This window comes from Bufo bufo, chromosome 6 (genome assembly GCF_905171765.1).
Source record: "Bufo bufo chromosome 6, aBufBuf1.1, whole genome shotgun sequence".
Classification (NCBI taxonomy): domain Eukaryota; kingdom Metazoa; phylum Chordata; class Amphibia; order Anura; family Bufonidae; genus Bufo; species Bufo bufo.
In genome coordinates this window covers 426,093,694-426,111,386 of record NC_053394.1, presented here as the reverse complement: position 1 = coordinate 426,111,386, position 17,693 = coordinate 426,093,694, and positions in this window count along the sequence as shown.

The following is a 17,693-nucleotide window of genomic DNA, read 5'->3' as shown; positions in this document are numbered from 1 at the left end:
AATGCCAAGAGTGTGCAAAGCAGTAATCAAAGCAAATGGTGGCTACTTTGAAGAACCTAGAATATGACATATTTTCAGTTGTTTCACACTTGTTTGTTATGTATATAATTCCACATGTGTTAATTCATAGTTTTGATGCCTTCATAGTCATGAAAATAAAGAAAACTCTTTGAATGAGAAGGTGTGTCCAAACTTTTGGTCTGTACTGTATGTGTATTCTATGTGGAGAGCAAAAGGATCAGGCAAAGATATTCATTTTGCCCGATCCTTGTCTCCCCCAACATCATCTGTCAGGCGGGAAACGGGAGCTCCAGACACACATTAGGCTAGTTTCACACCAGCTGTTTGAGAAGGCAGCAGCACTCGCAGTAGCACCGCAGCTTTCTCCAGCTTTTCTTAAGCTGTCACTTTCATCGGTCACATGACCTAGGAGCAGCTCAGCCTCATTTAAGAGAATGAATGGTCCTGGGGTGCAATACCAAGCACAGCCACTATGCAATGTACGGCGCTGTGCTTGGTGAGCATGGAAAAGGCCGCGGTGCTCACAGGAGAGCCGGTGACTTCTCAAACAGCTGATTGATGGGGGCCCCTACTGATCAGATACTGATAACCTATCCAGAGGATATGTCATCAGTATTAAAGTCTCGGAAAATCCCTTTAAAACCATCCAGCAAACTGGAATTTATCATATCCAGCATATCCGTAAATGGCTGGAGCATTGCCAGGCCCTATTGACTATAATGGGACTCAGCAGGGATTCAGCCTATTTCCGGAATGAGTGGTTTTTGTTGCACCGCTTTTTGACTGGCCAAATCCCAGCACTCATGCCGGAAACAGGCCAGATCCCCACTTAGTCCCATTATAGTCAGTGGGCTCCAACGGAGAAAGGATTGATAATATGATGAACTCCGGCAGGCTGTTCCTCTGCCCACAACAGCCTGCCGGATAGTTGTAACGTTAGGGTGAAACTAGCCTTAGTGAGTCCACCGGACTCGTCGTTCTAATGTGTAGGGCCAGCTTTAGGTCTGTATTTGATTAAGGTTGTGGTCTGGGATCTGCATTATTCAGGTGTCTGAACTGGGGTCTTTATTTATTTATTTATTTATTTATAGGATCCGGTCTGGGGTCTGTATTTTTTTTGTGTGGTTTGGCATCATTTTAGAGGGTTTTATCTGGTCCAGTAATTACCTTGGGGTCTGTATTTGTTCATAGAGTCTGGTCAGGGGGTCTGTGTTTATTTAGGGGTCTTTATTAGTTTGGTCAGTATAGTCTGGGTTTTGTATTATTTATGGGATTAGGGTCTATATTTCGAGGTACGGTCTTAGGCCACATGCACGCGACCGTATTTTTCATCCGTGTGTTATCTGCAAATTCTTGTGGATAGCACCCGGATTCATTTCATTTCTATGGGGCCAGGCACACATCCGTATTTTTGGTTGATTTGTGTGGCCATTCCAGAAATTATAGAACGTAAAATGCAGAATGCACATAGAAGATATTACTATTTTGCGAATCTGAGGTTTGCGGAACTAAATACAGACACGGTCATGTGCCTATAGATTTAGGTCTGTATTTGTTCAAGAGCATGGTCTGGAGTTTGTATTAGGTCTCATGCACACGACAGTTGTTTTTCTCGGCCTCCGTTCCGTTTTTTTTGCGGATAGGATGGGGACCCATTAATTTCAATGGGTCAGCAAAAAAATGCTGATAGTTCATCCGTTTGTGTTCCGCGTCCGTTGTCCGTGTTTCCCTTCAGCAAAAAAAATAGTGCATGTCCTACTTTTTTCACATTTGCGGACAAGGATAGGAATTTATTACAAGGGATCTGTGAAAAAAAACGGATGCCGCATCTGTTTTTTTTAGCGGACGCAAAAAACAACTGTCGTGTGCATGAGGCCTTATTCAAAGGTCTAAACTGGGGTCTGTGTTTATTTAGAGGACCTGGTCTGGGGTCTGTATTTATTTTGTGGTCTGCCATCAGTATTAGTTTAGGAGTCTTATCTGGGGTCGGTATTTGTTTATAGAGCCTGATCTGGGGTCTGTTTTAGTTTAGGCAGTATGGTATGGGGTCTGTATTTGTTTAGGAGGTCTGTATTAGTTTAAGAAGTATGGTCTTGGGTCTGTATTTGTTTACAAGGTCTGTAATAGTTTAGGCTGCATGGTCTGTGATCTGTATTAGTTTAGGAATTATAGTTTGGGTTCTTTATTTGTTTAGGAGGTCTGTGTTAGTTTAGGCAGTGTGGGCTGTGGGCTGTATTTGTTTAGGAGGTCTGTGTTAGTTTAGACAGTATGGTCTTGGATCTGTATTTCTCTAGGACAGTGATGCCCAATATATGGCCCGCGGGCAAAATGTGGCCCGCGAAGCCGTGTCATGCGCCCGCGCAGTGACAGGACTTTATCAGCGCACTAGCGCAGGGCGCGCTGAGAACGGCACAGGCAGCAAAGCGATGCTGCCTGTGCCTGCAATCTCCCCGCCCAGAGCCGCCTCCTCACTGCACTTGCCTCTGTGAAATTGAAGAGAAGCGCCGTAATCTCGCACAGGCGCACTGGCAGATGTATCGAAGTGCGCATGCATCGTCTTCCTGGCCTCTGCCAGTGTGCCTGTGCGAGATTACGGCGCTTCTCTTCAATTTCACAGAGGCAAGTGCAGTGAATAAATTAGCTAGGAAGCGGCTCTGGGTGGGGGGGGGGGGGATATCTGTGGAGGACACTGAGGGGGATATCTGTGGAGGACACTGAGGGGGATATCTGTGGAGGACACTAAGTGAGATATCTGGTCGACACTGAGGGGGATATCTGTGGATGACACTGAGGGGGATATCTGTGGACGACACTGAGGGGGATATCTGTGGACGACACTGAGGGGGATATCTGTGGACGACACTGAGGGGGATATCTGTGGACGACACTGAGGTGGATATCTGTGGACGACACTGAGGGGGATATCTGTGGACGACACTGAGGGGGATATCTGTGGACGACACTGAGGGGGATATCTGTGGACGACACTGAGGGGGATGTTGGGGTGGGAGGTCCTGGAGGGGTGTTTGGGTGGGAGCTCTGGAAGGGGTGGGAGGTCCGATAGGTATGTGGGGGTGGGAGATCCGGGAGGGGGGGGGATACATTTTTTTGCTATGGGGCCCAGTCATTTCTAGCAACGCCCCTGATTGTTAAGATTGGGCGGGCACTGGAGTGATAGAGCGCCCTGCTGTAGGAGAAGCCGGCGGGAGACATCAAGGTAGACCTGCAGAAGAAGGTGACAGCGCAGTATGTGATGTATACATGTGTGTAATGTATGTAGTGCAGTGTGTGATCATCACATACTGCACTACATACATTACACACATGTATACATCACATGCCCCCTCACAGTAATAATGCCAAGATATGTGTCCTCTTCACAGACATAATGCTCACACATGCCCCCTCACAGTAGTTATGCCCAGATATGTGCCCCCTCACAGTAATAATGCCAAGATATGTGCCCTCTTCACAGACGTAATGCTCACACATGCCCCCTCACAGTAGTTATGCCCAGATATGTGCCCCCTCACAGTAGCTATGCCCAGATATGTGCCCCCTCACAGTAGTTATGCCCAGATATGTGCCCTCTTCACAGTAGTTATGCCCTGATATGTGCCCTCCTGACAGTAGTTATACCCTGATATGTGCCCCCTCACAGTAGTTATGCCCAGATATGTGCCCCCTCACAGTAGTTATGCTAGATATGTGCCCTCCTCACAGTAGTTATGCCCAGATATGTGCCCTCTTCACAGTAGTAATGCTCACACGTGCCCCCTCACAGCGTTTGCATTTCTTTCTGGCAAAGCTACCTGGTTCCGGCTCGCAAAATTTATACTAAGTCTAGTGCGGCCCTCAGACGAAAAATAGTTGGGCACCACTGGACTAGATCATCCATGGTGCCACACCAACACTTTGATTAAAGAGACTGGTTTCTTCTGACTACCTGCCTCAGCTACTACTCTGTTGCCGCCACTCGCCTGATGCCACACGTCTGATGCCAAGTGCTCCTTCTTTCAGTCACCTTCATTAGCGGGTACTGGTATTGCCACCCACCGCCCCACTCTGTTACCGGTTCACTTTGTGGTCTCCTGATGATGATGCTGCTGCTGCCATCTCCAAACTATGTCCCCTTACCACTCTGTTCTCTCCTGATGCTGCTGCCATCTCCAATCTATGTCACCTTTCCACTCTGTTCTCTCCTGATGCTGCTACTGCCATCTTCACACTGTAACGGATCTCCTGGCACCCCGACCGGGTACCTCCGTCGATGGATGCTCCTAGTGCTTCCCGAGGACTCAATGCACTCCACTTGACACCGTCAGCACTGCAGACCCCACGAACCGCCAAAGCTTGGTTGAGGTCTCACCGTCTCCTACCCACCCTGTCCCTTCGACAAGGCTCCAGGCTCCAGTGGGTGAACCTCTCCTAAATCCAGAGAGCAGGAACAGCTCTTACAAGAGCTAGTAGTTATAGCCAGGGGAGTATACAGCGTATAGCAATCCCCATACACATGAGACGAGGCTCTATGTTGAATGTAAAACAGGAACTCTTTATTGAACACACAGCATTGACTTATATACACATGACATACTGAGGACATGACATAGCAGCCAATCCTGTACAGTTTAAACACAAAACTAACCCTATTCAACAAACACAATGGCATTGTCTGAGACGCAATTAACAAACACACTGGCATTGTCTGTGACGCAATCAACAATGAACATGCAAACAGACATCTTCACCACATCCATAATGAATGAATGGGAAGAGGAGACACATGTGATGGAATTATCTCCTGAGTGTATCATAGGAGTCGGCTGCCATTATAATCAACAATCTTAATCCCATCACCAACACAATCAGTGGGAGTCTCAGTGCAGAGTTAACCCTTTTTGTGTTGCTGAATCCACACCATGCCTTTTTAATGGGCAATAGGAAATATGTGGCATATAAATTACACACATAAATCAGGGTTCATAGTTCCTTGTAACCAAAAGGTCTGAGGGGGTCTCCGTAGTTCTCGGTCCATAGTCTGTAGGAAGGAGGCTGGCCCTCAGGCTTCTCCAGCAGCCCCAGTGACGGTTCAGTCCGTCACACACACTATGTCACCTTGCCACTCTGTGGTATCCTCCTGCTGCTACTGCTCCTGCTATATCCACATTATGTCACCTTGCCACTCTGTGGTATCCTCCTGCTGCTACTGCTGCTGCCATATCCACATTATGTCACCTTGCCACTCTGTGGTATCCTTCTGCTGCTACTGCTGCCATTTCCACATTATGTCACCTTGCCACTCTGTGGTCTGATGAAGCTGCTGCTGCCATCTCCACACTATGCCACCTTGCCACTCTGTGGTCTCCTGATGCTGATGCTGCTGCTGCCATCTTCACACTATGTCACCTTGCCACTCTGTGGTCTGATGCTGCTGCTACTGTCATCTCCACACTATGTCACCTTGTCATTTTGTGGTATCCTGCTGCTGCTGCCATCTCCACACTATATCACCTTGCCACTCTGTGGCCTCCTCCTGATGCTGCTGCTGTTGCCGCCACCTCCACAATCTGTCATTGGGCCACTCTGTGGTCTCCTCATGCTGCTTCCACCTCACCACTATGTCATAGGTCCACTCTGTGGACTTCTCATGTTGTTCCCACCCTCCCTACTTCATGACTGGTCCACTATTTTGGCTTTCGGCCTGGCTGACATCATCATTTATTTGACCTTTCTTCTGATCTGTCAGAAGGAAAGAAAAATGAGACGCACAACGGATCCTGTCTGTGTAGCAGCTGTAAGGCCTTTATGGTCCTAGCAGAATTGGCTTATGATTTGGTAGCCAAAAGCAGGAGTGGGTACAAAACACAGAAGACATGCAAATATTCCATTCACGCGTCATCTCTGTTTTAGATCCACTCCTGTTTTTTTTGGCATTAGAAATACTGATGGATTATTGAGCAAATGCTGACCAAGTGAAGGCGGATGCTCAACAGACAGGATCCGTTTTTTGTGGTATATTGTTCTGACGGATCAGAGAAAGGGCAAAATAATCAGTGAATTCAACACAAACTTACTGCTGACACCCTCTTCACCATGTCGGGGGGCTCTACTTGTATAAGCGCTTAATAGAACAGGTTCTGTAGACATCTATGTGGAATCAGCTGACGACAGTCTAAAAGGAGTGCGCTTCTTATTGGCGCTAACATTGACCTGTAAGGCTGAGTTCACACTTGAGTTATTTGGTCAGTTTTGGCCCCGTGACTTCCCAAATAAGTGAAGTGTGCAGTGATTCTAAGAGCGACACCTGTCATCTACATGTCATATGGACTCACAGTATTGTTTCACTACCACAGCAGACTCCCTATGCGTGTTACTGCAAGGCATAGTGTTCTACACCACTAGAAAGGCTCTCTACAGCCAGGAAATAGCAGCTTTTTAACGTAATTTGCTGCGAATTTATTCGGATTGAAGCAAATTTCTTCAAAAGAATTTGGCAAACCGGCGAATCGAATTTTTGAAAAATCCGCTTATCTCTAATTCTCATTTTATATACTAACCTTTTATGTGGTACAGTGTCAAATGCTTTGGAGAAGTCCAGATATACGCCATCCATTGATTCACCGCTGTCAAGTCTAGAACTTACCGCTTCATAGAAACTGAATAAATTAGTTTGACATGACCGATCCCTCATGAAGCCATGCTGATATGGCGTTATTTGTTTATTTTCATTGAGGTACTCCAAGATAGCATCTTTTAGAAAACCTTCAAACAGTTTACCCATGACAGATGTTAAACTTACCGGCCTATAGTGTCCAGGCTCTGTTTTTGGACGCTTTTTGAATATTGGCACTACATTTGCTATGCGCCAATCCTGTGGAACCTTCCCTGTCAGTATAGAGTCTGTAAATATCAGAAATAAGGGTCTGGCTATGACATTACTTAATTCCCTTAGGATACGGGGGTGTATGCCATCTGGTCCTGGCGATTTGTCTATTTTAATCTTTTTAAGTTGCTGTTGTACTTCTTCCTGGGTCAGACAGGACACTTTTAATGGGGAATTTACTTTTACATTCTGCATTTCATCTGACAGTTTATTTTCTTCAGTGAATACAGTGGAGAAAAAAAATATTTTATAGCTTTGCTTTCACCTCATCGCTTTCTGCAACTCCCCCCCATTACTCTGTAGAGGGCCGACACATTCAGATTTATACATTTTACCATTAATATAATTGAAAAACATTTTAGGGTTAGTTTTACTCTCTTTGGCAATTAATCTCCCTGTCTTTAGTTTGGCTACTTTTATTTGTTTTTTACATATTAAATTTTTTTCCTAATAGTTTTTCAGTGCTTCCTCGCTCCCCTCCTGTTTTAGTGTTTTATAAGCTTTCTTTTTGTCATTTATTGCTTTCTTTACAATTCTATTTATCTACATTGTTTTTTTCTTGTTCCTTAATCTTTTTTTCCCATACGGTATGTACCTCTCACAAAAAAAGATTTTAGGATGCTTTCAAAAATATCCCATTTTGTGGCTGTATTTTTATTTTTTAAGACTTTGTCCCAGTTAGTTAGGCCTATGGCCTCTCTTAGTTGGCTAAATGTAGCTTTGGTATTTTTGTTCCTCCCTGTAGAAACGCTATTTTGAATGATAATTGGAAGGTTATTACTTTATGGTCACTATTTCCCAGGTGTCCCCCAACCTGCACGTCTGTTGTTCTGTCAGGCCTATTGGTTAATACTAAGTCCAGTATGGCCGTCCCTCTAGTCGGGTCCTGAACCAGTTGGGAGAGGTAATTGTCTTTGGTTATTGCCAAGAGCCTATTTCCTTTATGAGATATACAAGTTTCAGTTTCCCAGTCTATATCTGGGTAGTTGAAGTCCCCCATAATAACCACCTCATTATGATTTGCCGCCTTGTCTATCTCGTTTAGTAGTAGATTTTCTGTGGACTCTGGTATATTAGGGGGTTTATAGTAAACTCCTATTAGTAATTTATTGTTGTTTTTGCCTCCATGTATTTTTCCTCCATGTATTTCTACCCACAGTGACTCCACATGTTCATGTCCCTCACTTATATCTTCTCGGACTGTGGGCTTCAGACAGGACTTTACATAAAGGCAAACCCCTCCCCCTCTCCGGTTTTGGCGATCCTTTCTAAACAGACTGTAAGGCCTCTTTCACACTTGCGTTGTCCGGATCCAGCGTGCACTCCATTTGCCGGAGGTGCCCGCCGGATCCGTAACAACGCAAGTGAACTGAAAGCATTTGAAGACGGATCCGTCTTCAAAATGCGTTCAGTGTTACTATGGCACCCAGGACGCTATTAAAGTCCTGGCTGCCATAGTAGGAGCGGGGAGCGGGGGAGCGGTATACTTACAGTCCGTGCGGCTCCCGGGGCGCTCCAGAATGCTGTCAGAGCGCCGCATGCGCATGGATCACGTGATCACATGGATCACGTCATCCATGCGCATGGGGCGCTCTGACGTCACTCTGGAGCGCCCGGGGAGCCGCACGGACGGTAAGTACACTGCTCCCTCGCTCCTCACTACACTTTACCATGGCAGACAGGACTTTAGCGTCCCGGCAGCCATGGTAACCACTCTGAAAAAGCTAAAAGTCGGGTCCGGCAATGCGCCGAAACGACGTTTAGCTTAAGGCCGGATCCGGATCAATGCCTTTCAATGGCCATTAATTCCGGATCCGGCCTTGCGGCAAGTGTTCAGGATTTTTGGCCGGAGCAAAAAGTGCAGCATGCTGCGGTATTTTCTCCGGCCAAAAAACGTTCCGGTCCGGAACTGAAGACATCCTGATTTCTCTCCATTCAGAATGCATTAGGATAAAACTGATTAGGATTCTTCCTGCATAGAGCCCCGACGAAGGAACTCTATGCCGGAAGAAAAGAACGCAAGTGTGAAAGGGCCCTAACCCTGTACATTAACTGCCCAGTCATAGCTATCATCCAGCCATGTCTCAGTTATTCCCACTGTCATAGCTATCATCCAGCCATGTCTCAGTTATTCCCACTGTCATAGCTATCGTCCAGCCATGTCTCAGTTATTCCCACTGTCATAGCTATCATCCAGCCATGTCTCAGTTATTCCCACTATGTCACAGTCCTCTTTACACATCACTAATTCCAGCTCCCCAGTTTTATTTGTCAGGCTTCTGGCATTAGTATACATACACTTAAGAGGTTTATGTATATTTTTTACCCTACACCTTTCCTTCTGAACTGTTCTAGTCCCTCCTTCTATTCCTCCCCCAGTTCCAATACCTCGCCCCCGGTCTCTATCTTCCCATCCTGTACACCGATGAAAAATAGAGCTGCTGGTAACAAGAACCTGTTACATACAAACATCAACCAAGGTAACCCAAAAATCCCAGATATTCACTTTACAGGTAATAGTAATTTAAAATGTCTTTTCACAAATGCCAGAAGTCTAGCTAATAAAATAGGGGATCTGGAGGCTATGGTACTAGAAGAACACATAGATGTAGTTGGTGTGGCTGAGACATGGTTGGACTCTTCACATGACTGGGCTGTTAATATTGAGGGTTTTACACAATTTAGGAAAGACAGGGTCAATAGAAAAGGTGGTGGCGTGTGCCTGTATGTGAGGAGTGATCTGAAGACAAGTGTGAAAGAGGCAATTGTGGGTGAGGATGATGAGGATTGGAAACCTTATGGGTGGAAGTTAAAAGGGATATAAACACAGAAAAAATAATACTTGGTGTAATCTATAGATCCCCTAACATCACAGAGGAGATAGAAACGCAACTGTATAACCAAATAGAGCGGGCTGCACAGGCTGGTACAGTGGTCATAATGGGAGATTTTAACTTCCAGACACTGACTGGGGTCATGGTTCTGCCTCAACCGCAAAGGGGAGAAAATTCCTCAACTTGCTGCAGGACCACTTTATGGGCCATTTTTTAGAAGCTCCCACTAGGGCTGATGCTCTGTTGGGTCTGGTAATCTCTAATAATGCAGAGCTTGTTGGAAATGTTACTGTTCGAGAAACACTAGGTAATAGTGACCACAATATAATTATATTCCCCCTAAACTATAAGAAGAAAACTCTGTCAGGCAGAGCAAAGACACTAAATTTTAAAAAGGCTAATTTCCCTGGGTTGAGGGTAGCATTTCAGGGCATAGACTGGGAGCAGCTACTGTCACATAATAATACTGAGGATAAATGGGAGAGCTTTAAATCCACATTCAGTAAAACACAAAAAAATTTATTCCTTTAGGTAACAAGTATAAACTGCTAAAATTAAACCCCCCCATGGCTTACAGCTACTGTAAAAAGTGCAATAAAAGACTAAAAAAGGGCACTTAAAAAATACAAATCTGAGGGGTCAGCTGTAGCGTTTGAAGATTACAAAGGGCTTAATAAAATCTGTAAAAAGCAGATAAAATTAGCAAAAATACAAAACGAACAGCAGGTGGCAAAATTGAGCAAAACAAATCCCCAAAAATTCTTTAAATATATAAATGCTAAAAAACCAAGGTCCGAGCAGGTAGGTCCCCTAAATAATGGTAAAGGGGGGTAGTCACTGAAGGTAAGGAAAAGGCAGAGTTACTAAAGTTTTTTTTTTTAGCTCTATATATACAAAAGAAGAGAAAGGAGCTGATATCTGTGGGGCTGGGGCTGTTAGTACATCCAGTAATATACTCAATTGGCTAACTGTAGATATGGTCCAAGATAAGTTAAATAAGGTAAAAGTGAACAAGGCTCCGGGTCCAGATGGATTACACCCAAGAGTGCTTAAAGAGCTCAGTTCAGTCATTGCTGTGCCCCTGTTTATAATTTTTAAGGATTCTCTAGGTACTGGTACAGTGCCAAGTGATTGGCGCAAGGCAAATGTGGTGCCCGTATTCAAAAAAGGATCTATGTCCTTCACAGGTAATTATAGACCTATAGGCTTTGTAGGGATTCGCTCTGGTAGGCAGGGTGAGCGGACGCAGTATAGAGGCAAGAACACGGTTGTAAAAGTAAAAGTTCAGTGTTTATTCACACGAAAAGCAACAAAGCAAAAACAACACTGTGCAGAGTCCTGGTGTTAATTCACACCACATAAAGTCCACAGCACAAACGTGTCACCGGGCGGACTGTTTTGTCCATGGCAATCCACAGGCGTCCACAGCAGGCTTTAGGGCGACTGATTTTCAGCGTGCGGCTCTCCAGTACGCTACCAACTGGTTGGAACCCAAAACCACAGTGCTTCACAGCTCCACTATGAAAATGCAGGGTAATCCACACACAGCTGTGACTGCTGGCTGGGTTTTTATTCCCAGCCCAAAACCTGGCCTGGAACGTGGGGAACAGCCACCCACCCTGCTCTTTGGCTGCTCCCTATAAGAACCGGCCCGGATCGGATTTACAGCCACACTAAGAAAAAACACAGTGTCAGCTAGCCTAGCTGCTGCTGACACACTAACCTACCGTCTCCTATCTCACCGAGGCCAGGAACCTCGGTGACATGTACCTTCCATCAATGACGGACCCCTGCACCTTCCTACATACCTCCCCCTTTGTTCAACCCTGAGGGGGTGAACACACGCCAGACAGTGTACTCGGGACAGGGCATCCGCGTTTCCCTGTTACCAGCCTGTCCTGTATTCTACTGTAAACTTAAAGTTTTGTAGAGACAAGAACCACCTGGTGACCCGAGCATTCCTGTCTTTGGCCTGGCTCATCCACTTGAGAGGGGAGTGGTCGGTCACCAGACGGAACTTCCTCCCCAACAGATAATAGCGGAGAGACTCGAGTGCCCACTTGATGGCCAGTCACTCTCTCTCCACTATACTGTACCGGGTCTCCGCTGGAGTGAGCTTACGGCTGAGGAAGACAACGGGATGCTCCTCCCCGTTGACTTCCTGAGACAGTACCGCACCAAGGCCTACTTCGGAGGCATCGGTCTGTACCACAAATTCCCTCTTGAAGTCGGGCGTCACCAAAACCGGGGACCCACACAGGGCCGACTTCAAAGTGAAAAAATCCTTTTCCGCCTGGTCATTCCAGCGGACAATCACGGACTTCCGTCCCTTTAAGAGCCCTGTCAACGGAGCCGCTAAAGTGGCAAAATGTGGGACAAGCCTCATATAATAGCCCACCATTCCCAGGAACGACTTTACTTGACTAGAGGTGGCAGGTCGGGGCCAATTCCGTATTGCCTCTATTTTGTTTACTTGGGGTTTGATGACTCCGCCCCCAATAACATACCCAAGGTATTTTGTCTCCTCTAACCCTATCGCACATTTCTTTGGGTTAGCAGTTAGTCCTGCCTTTCGAAGGGAGTCCACTACGGCCTGTACTCTGGGCAGGTGACTTTCCCAGTCGGTACTGTGAATGATAATATCGTCCAGGTAAGCCGAGGCGTACCGCTTTTGTGGACAAAAGTACAATATCAATTAGACATTGAAAAGTGGCGGGGGCGCCATGCAGGCCAAAGGGTAACACCTTATGTTGGTTCAGCCCCTCTGGTGTGATGAAGGCAGTTTTCTCTTTGGCAGCCTCCGTCAAGGGAACCTGCCAGTACCCTTTGGTGAGGTCCAAAACAGAAAAATACCTGGCTTGGCCTAACTTCTCAATTAGTTCATCTACCCGAGGCATGGGATATGCATCGAATTTAGATATTTCGTTCAACTTCCTAAAATCGTTACAAAATCGTAATGTCCCATCTGGCTTAGGAATTAAGACTATAGGACTGGCCCACTCACTTTTAGATTCCTCAATGATGTCTAGCCACAGCATGAGCTGCACTTACTCCGAGATGGCTTTTCGCCGAGCCTCGGGCACACCCGGTATGGCTTTAACCAGACTTTTGCCTGAGGCTCAGTGACAATGTCATGTTGGATTGCGGAAGTGCGTCCAGGGAGGTCCGAGAACACATCCGTGTTCTGACTAACGAACTCCCTGGTCTCCTGAGCCTGTTTAGAGGAGAGGCTGTCAGCAATTTTTTTTGTGACAAGCGCTTCCCTTGCATCAGACAGAGGAGCCGGAACCTCTTCCCCTAGAAAACCCGGTCGCGCGCTGTCTTCAGAACAGGTCTCCCTATCTTTCCAAGGTTTTAGTAAATTAACATGGTAAACTTGCTCCGGCTTTCGCCTCTCCGGCTGATGTACCATGTAATTTACCACTCCAATTTTTTCCCGTACCTCGTAGGGCCCCTGCCACCTGACTAGGAACTTAGTGTCCATGGTCGGCATCAGAACCAAAACCCAATCGCCCGGGTTAAAGTTCCGGACCCGAGCCTGCCGATTATAGATCCGACTCTGGGCTCGCTGAGCGGCCTCCATATGCTCCCTGACAAGAGGCAAAATGGTCTCTATTCGCTGTTGCATCTTGGTAACATATTCAAGGACGCTTTTATGCGGAGTGGGTTGTTGTTCCCACGCCTCTTTGGCTACGTCCAACAAGCCACGAGGATGTCTGCCATATAGCAATTCGAAGGGCGAGAACCCAGTAGAGGCCCGGGGCACCTCTCGCACTGCGAACATGAGATAGGGCAGAAGAAGGTCCCAATCCTTCCCATCTTTGGACACCACCCTTTTTAACATGGTTTTTAGAGTTTTATTAAACCTTTCCACCAGACGTTCCATTTGCGGATGGTACACGGACGTCCGTAACTGTTTAATATGCAACAACTTACAGAGTTCCCTCATGTCCCCTGGTCAGTCAGAACCTCTTTAGGAAGCTCCACTCGGGAGAACATCTCTGTTAGCTCCTTAGCTATAAGTTTCGCCAATGTATGTCGCAGTGGCACTGCCTCCGGGTACCGAGTGGCGTAATAAAGGACAACCAAGATGTGTTAGCGTCCCCTAGCGGACTTCGGTACTGGGCCTACTAGGTCCATAGCGATTTGCTCAAACGGTACCTCGATGATCGGGAGAGGTACCAAGAGACTACGAAAAAGGTGCTGGGGGCTAGTTGCCTGGCAGGTCGGGCAAGACTTACAGAACTCGTCCACCTCTTTAAACACACTGGACCAGTAAAACCGTTGTAGTATCCGGTCCTGTGTTTTCTGCATTCCCAGATGACCCCCGAGAACATGCTGGTGGGCTAACTCTAACACGAGTTTGCGATAACCCTGGGACACCACCAACTGTTCAATTGATTCACCTCGCAGCTGATTTACCCGATACAACATATCCTGATTAGGTGTTCAAGAAATGACTTTATTATTAAAAACTTGCAGTACACACAATTATGTTACGCGTTTCAGACCATTCCATATCCAGGTCCTTCATCATGACATAGAAATAAAACTCAAATGGTTGCACCTCAAATACCCCCCCTTCCCCCCCACACACACACCTGACAGAAATCAGGAAATCACGTGGTCCGGGTATTCAAGCTGCAATTCAAAACCCACTTGTAGTGTCTTTCAAGCAAACATATTAATTCATTAAAAAAAATATATATATATATACGGTGAAAAGTTACAATGCTCCATATTATTCATAAGTTCACACATCACAGAAAGAGACAAATAACTATATAGTATTCCTATTCACAACATATAATGTAAACATGAAATTAGGCTGGCAGGTTGATGATTCCCATCAGGAGGACACCCTACACCTTAATATTGTAGTATAAGGTCATGCATTTTATTTAACCCTTCAGGTTGACGTGTGGCTAGCTGGAACATCCAGTACGCCTCACGATTTAACAATTTCCTCCTATTATCTCCTCCTCTTTTTGGGATCATTATCCCCTCAATGCCCTGTACTCTCAAATGCGACGTATCCCCACCATGATGAACCGCAGACACATTGCGGTTTTCATGGTGGGGCACATCCGAGATATGTTTGCGGACTCTAGTTTTTATTTGGTTGGATGTACATCCCACATTGAATACGGCAATCCATACATGTAATCAGGTACACAGCATTTTTGGTGTTACAGTTGAGATTTTAATCTCAAATGCTTTTTCATTAACCGTAGATTTAAAAGACTTAGTCACCAACATGTGACCGCAGCAGATGCACCTGCCGTGGCCACACTTATAATTGCCCTTGCAACTAATCCAAGTAGGTTTACAAGTAATGGTATCACTGTACAGACTAGGACTAAGAGGGTCGGGCTTTGCGTGCCGCACATTTAATACCCCCCTTGACAATCCCTGACCATTGGTCATCAAACTTCATAAGATATTTCTTTATTATATTACATATTTCATTGTATTGCTCACTATATTGGGTAACAAATGTAATAGTTTTATCTTTATTTTTATTCGGATGTTGACGGTATATACCACCACCTCCGCATCTCTCAGGGAAAATTTATGATTTTCTCTCCAACTTGGAAACAACTCCAAATTGGTCTGACATATTTTTCTTAGAGTATTTCCTGCACTCGAGTCTTCTGATAACATTTTTAGCTTCCCGCTCAAAGGATTCCTCATCAGGGCAGTTGCGCTTAGCCCTGATGAGTTCTCCCTTAGGAATGTTTTTGATAACATGTGAAGGATGAATTGAAAAGTTTTTTCTGAGGTTTTACCTAAGTGCATACCAGGTACTATGTCCGTGCTCGTGGCAAGAAGACACAAGTGAGAGCTGCCTTCTTCTACTTTAACATATCCTGATGAACCACAAAACGGGAGAACACCGACTCTGCCCCCGGTTGTTGTGGTTCACCATCTATTATTAGTACATTTTCCCAGGCTCGGGATAAGGTTGGATCCCGGTATTGTGATGTACCAAAATTATCCCCGGAGACATTGAGGTCTGCCAGCTCAGGCCCCGGCGGCAAGTCCTCCATGTCTCCCACCATTACACTTAGCATAAAAGGAAAAAAAGAAAGAAGAGGAGGCAGCGCCTCGTGTGTAGAACCTTACAGCACTATGTATAAGCACAGAAGCTACTGATTATGCTTACCAGAAGGGGTTGTGAAAGGTCACAATGCCTCCGAATCGCTTTTCTGGATGATTACCCGTCCAGTTTACGGGAGAAGAGAAGACTGCGTCTGCTGCCCCTGGGCTGTATCCCTTGCCGTGGTTGCGGTTGTCAGGATAAAGTGTATGCAGAGAAGGGAAGAAAAATCAGACCATTCTCGGTGGTGCTGGTGCAGTAAGGACTCGATGCTCAAAAGGTACCAATAAAGGTAATCTTTTTATTAAAGTTGGTCTACGCGTTTCGGGGGCAGAACATCCCCCTTCCTCAGGACAATAAAACTTATTACATTCATAAGTAATAAGTTTTATTGTCCTGAGGAAGGGGGATGTTCTGCCCCCGAAAAGCGTAGACCAACTTTAATAAAAAGATTACCTTTATTGGTACCTTTTGAGCATCGAGTCCTTACTGCACCAGCGCCACCGAGAATGGTCTGATTTTTCTTCACTTCTCTGCACCATTACACTTAGCGGGGTTGTTTCCCCCTCTTCCACCGAAGTGGCGGTCACCCCTACCGCTGGCCCTTCGGACTCAGGTTCCCAGGGTTCTGGTCTCCCCCCTGAGCCGGGCCACTCTGCTAGGGTTACCCCTGTCTCATGGTAATCAGTCACTCTCGTAACCGGCCACAGTGCCGGGAAGCCCGGGAAGTCTCTCCCTATTATAAGTTCATAGTGTACAGTCGTGGCCAAAAGTTTTGAGAATTAGATAAATATTGGAAATCGGAAAAGTTGCTGCTTAGGTTTTTATAATAGCAATTTGCATATACTCCAGAATGTTATGAAGAGTGAACAGATGAATTGCATAGTCCTTCTTTGCCATGAAAATTAACTTAATCCAAAAAAAAACTTTCCACTGCATTTCATTGCTGTCATTAAAGGACCTGCTGAGATCATTTCAGTAATCGTCTTGTTAACTCAGGTGAGAATGTTGACGAGCACAAGGCTGGAGATCATTATGTCAGGCTGATTGGGTTAAAATGGCAGACTTGACATGTTAAAAGGAGGGTGATGCTTGAAATCATTGTTCTTCCATTGTTAACCATGGTGACCTGCAAAGAAACGCGTGAAGCCATCATTGCGTTGCATAAAAATGGCTTCACAGGCAAGGTTATTGTGGCTACTAAGATTGCACCTCAATCAACAATTTATAGGATCATCAAGAACTTCAAGGAAAGAGGTTCAATTATTGTTAAGAAGGCTTCAGGGCGTCCAAGAAAGTCCAGCAAGCGCCAGGATCGTCTCCTAAAGAGGATTCAGCTGCGGGATCGGAGTGCCACTAGTGCAGAGCTTGCTTAGGAATGGCAGCAGGCAGGTGTGAGCGCATCTGCACGCACAGTGAGGCGAAGACTTTTGGAAGATGGCCTGGTGTCAAGAAGGCCAGCAAAGAAGCCACTTCTCTCCAAAAAAAACATCAGGGACAGGGATTGATCTTCTGCAGAAAGTATGGTGAATGGACTGCTGAGGACTGGGGCAAAGTCATATTCTCCGATGAAGCCTCTTTACGATTGTTTGGGGCATCTGGAAAAAGGCTTGTCCGGAGAAGAAAAGGTGAGCGCTACCATCAGTCCTGTGTCATGCCAACAGTAAAGCATCCTGAGACCATTCATGTGTGGGGTTGCTTCTCCTCCAAGGGAGTGGGCTCACTCACAATTTTGCCCAAAAACACAGCCATGAATAAAGAATGGTACCAAAACACCCTCCAACAGCAACTTCTTCCAACAATCCAACAACAGTTTGGTGAAGAACAATGCATTTTCCAGCACGATGGAGCACCG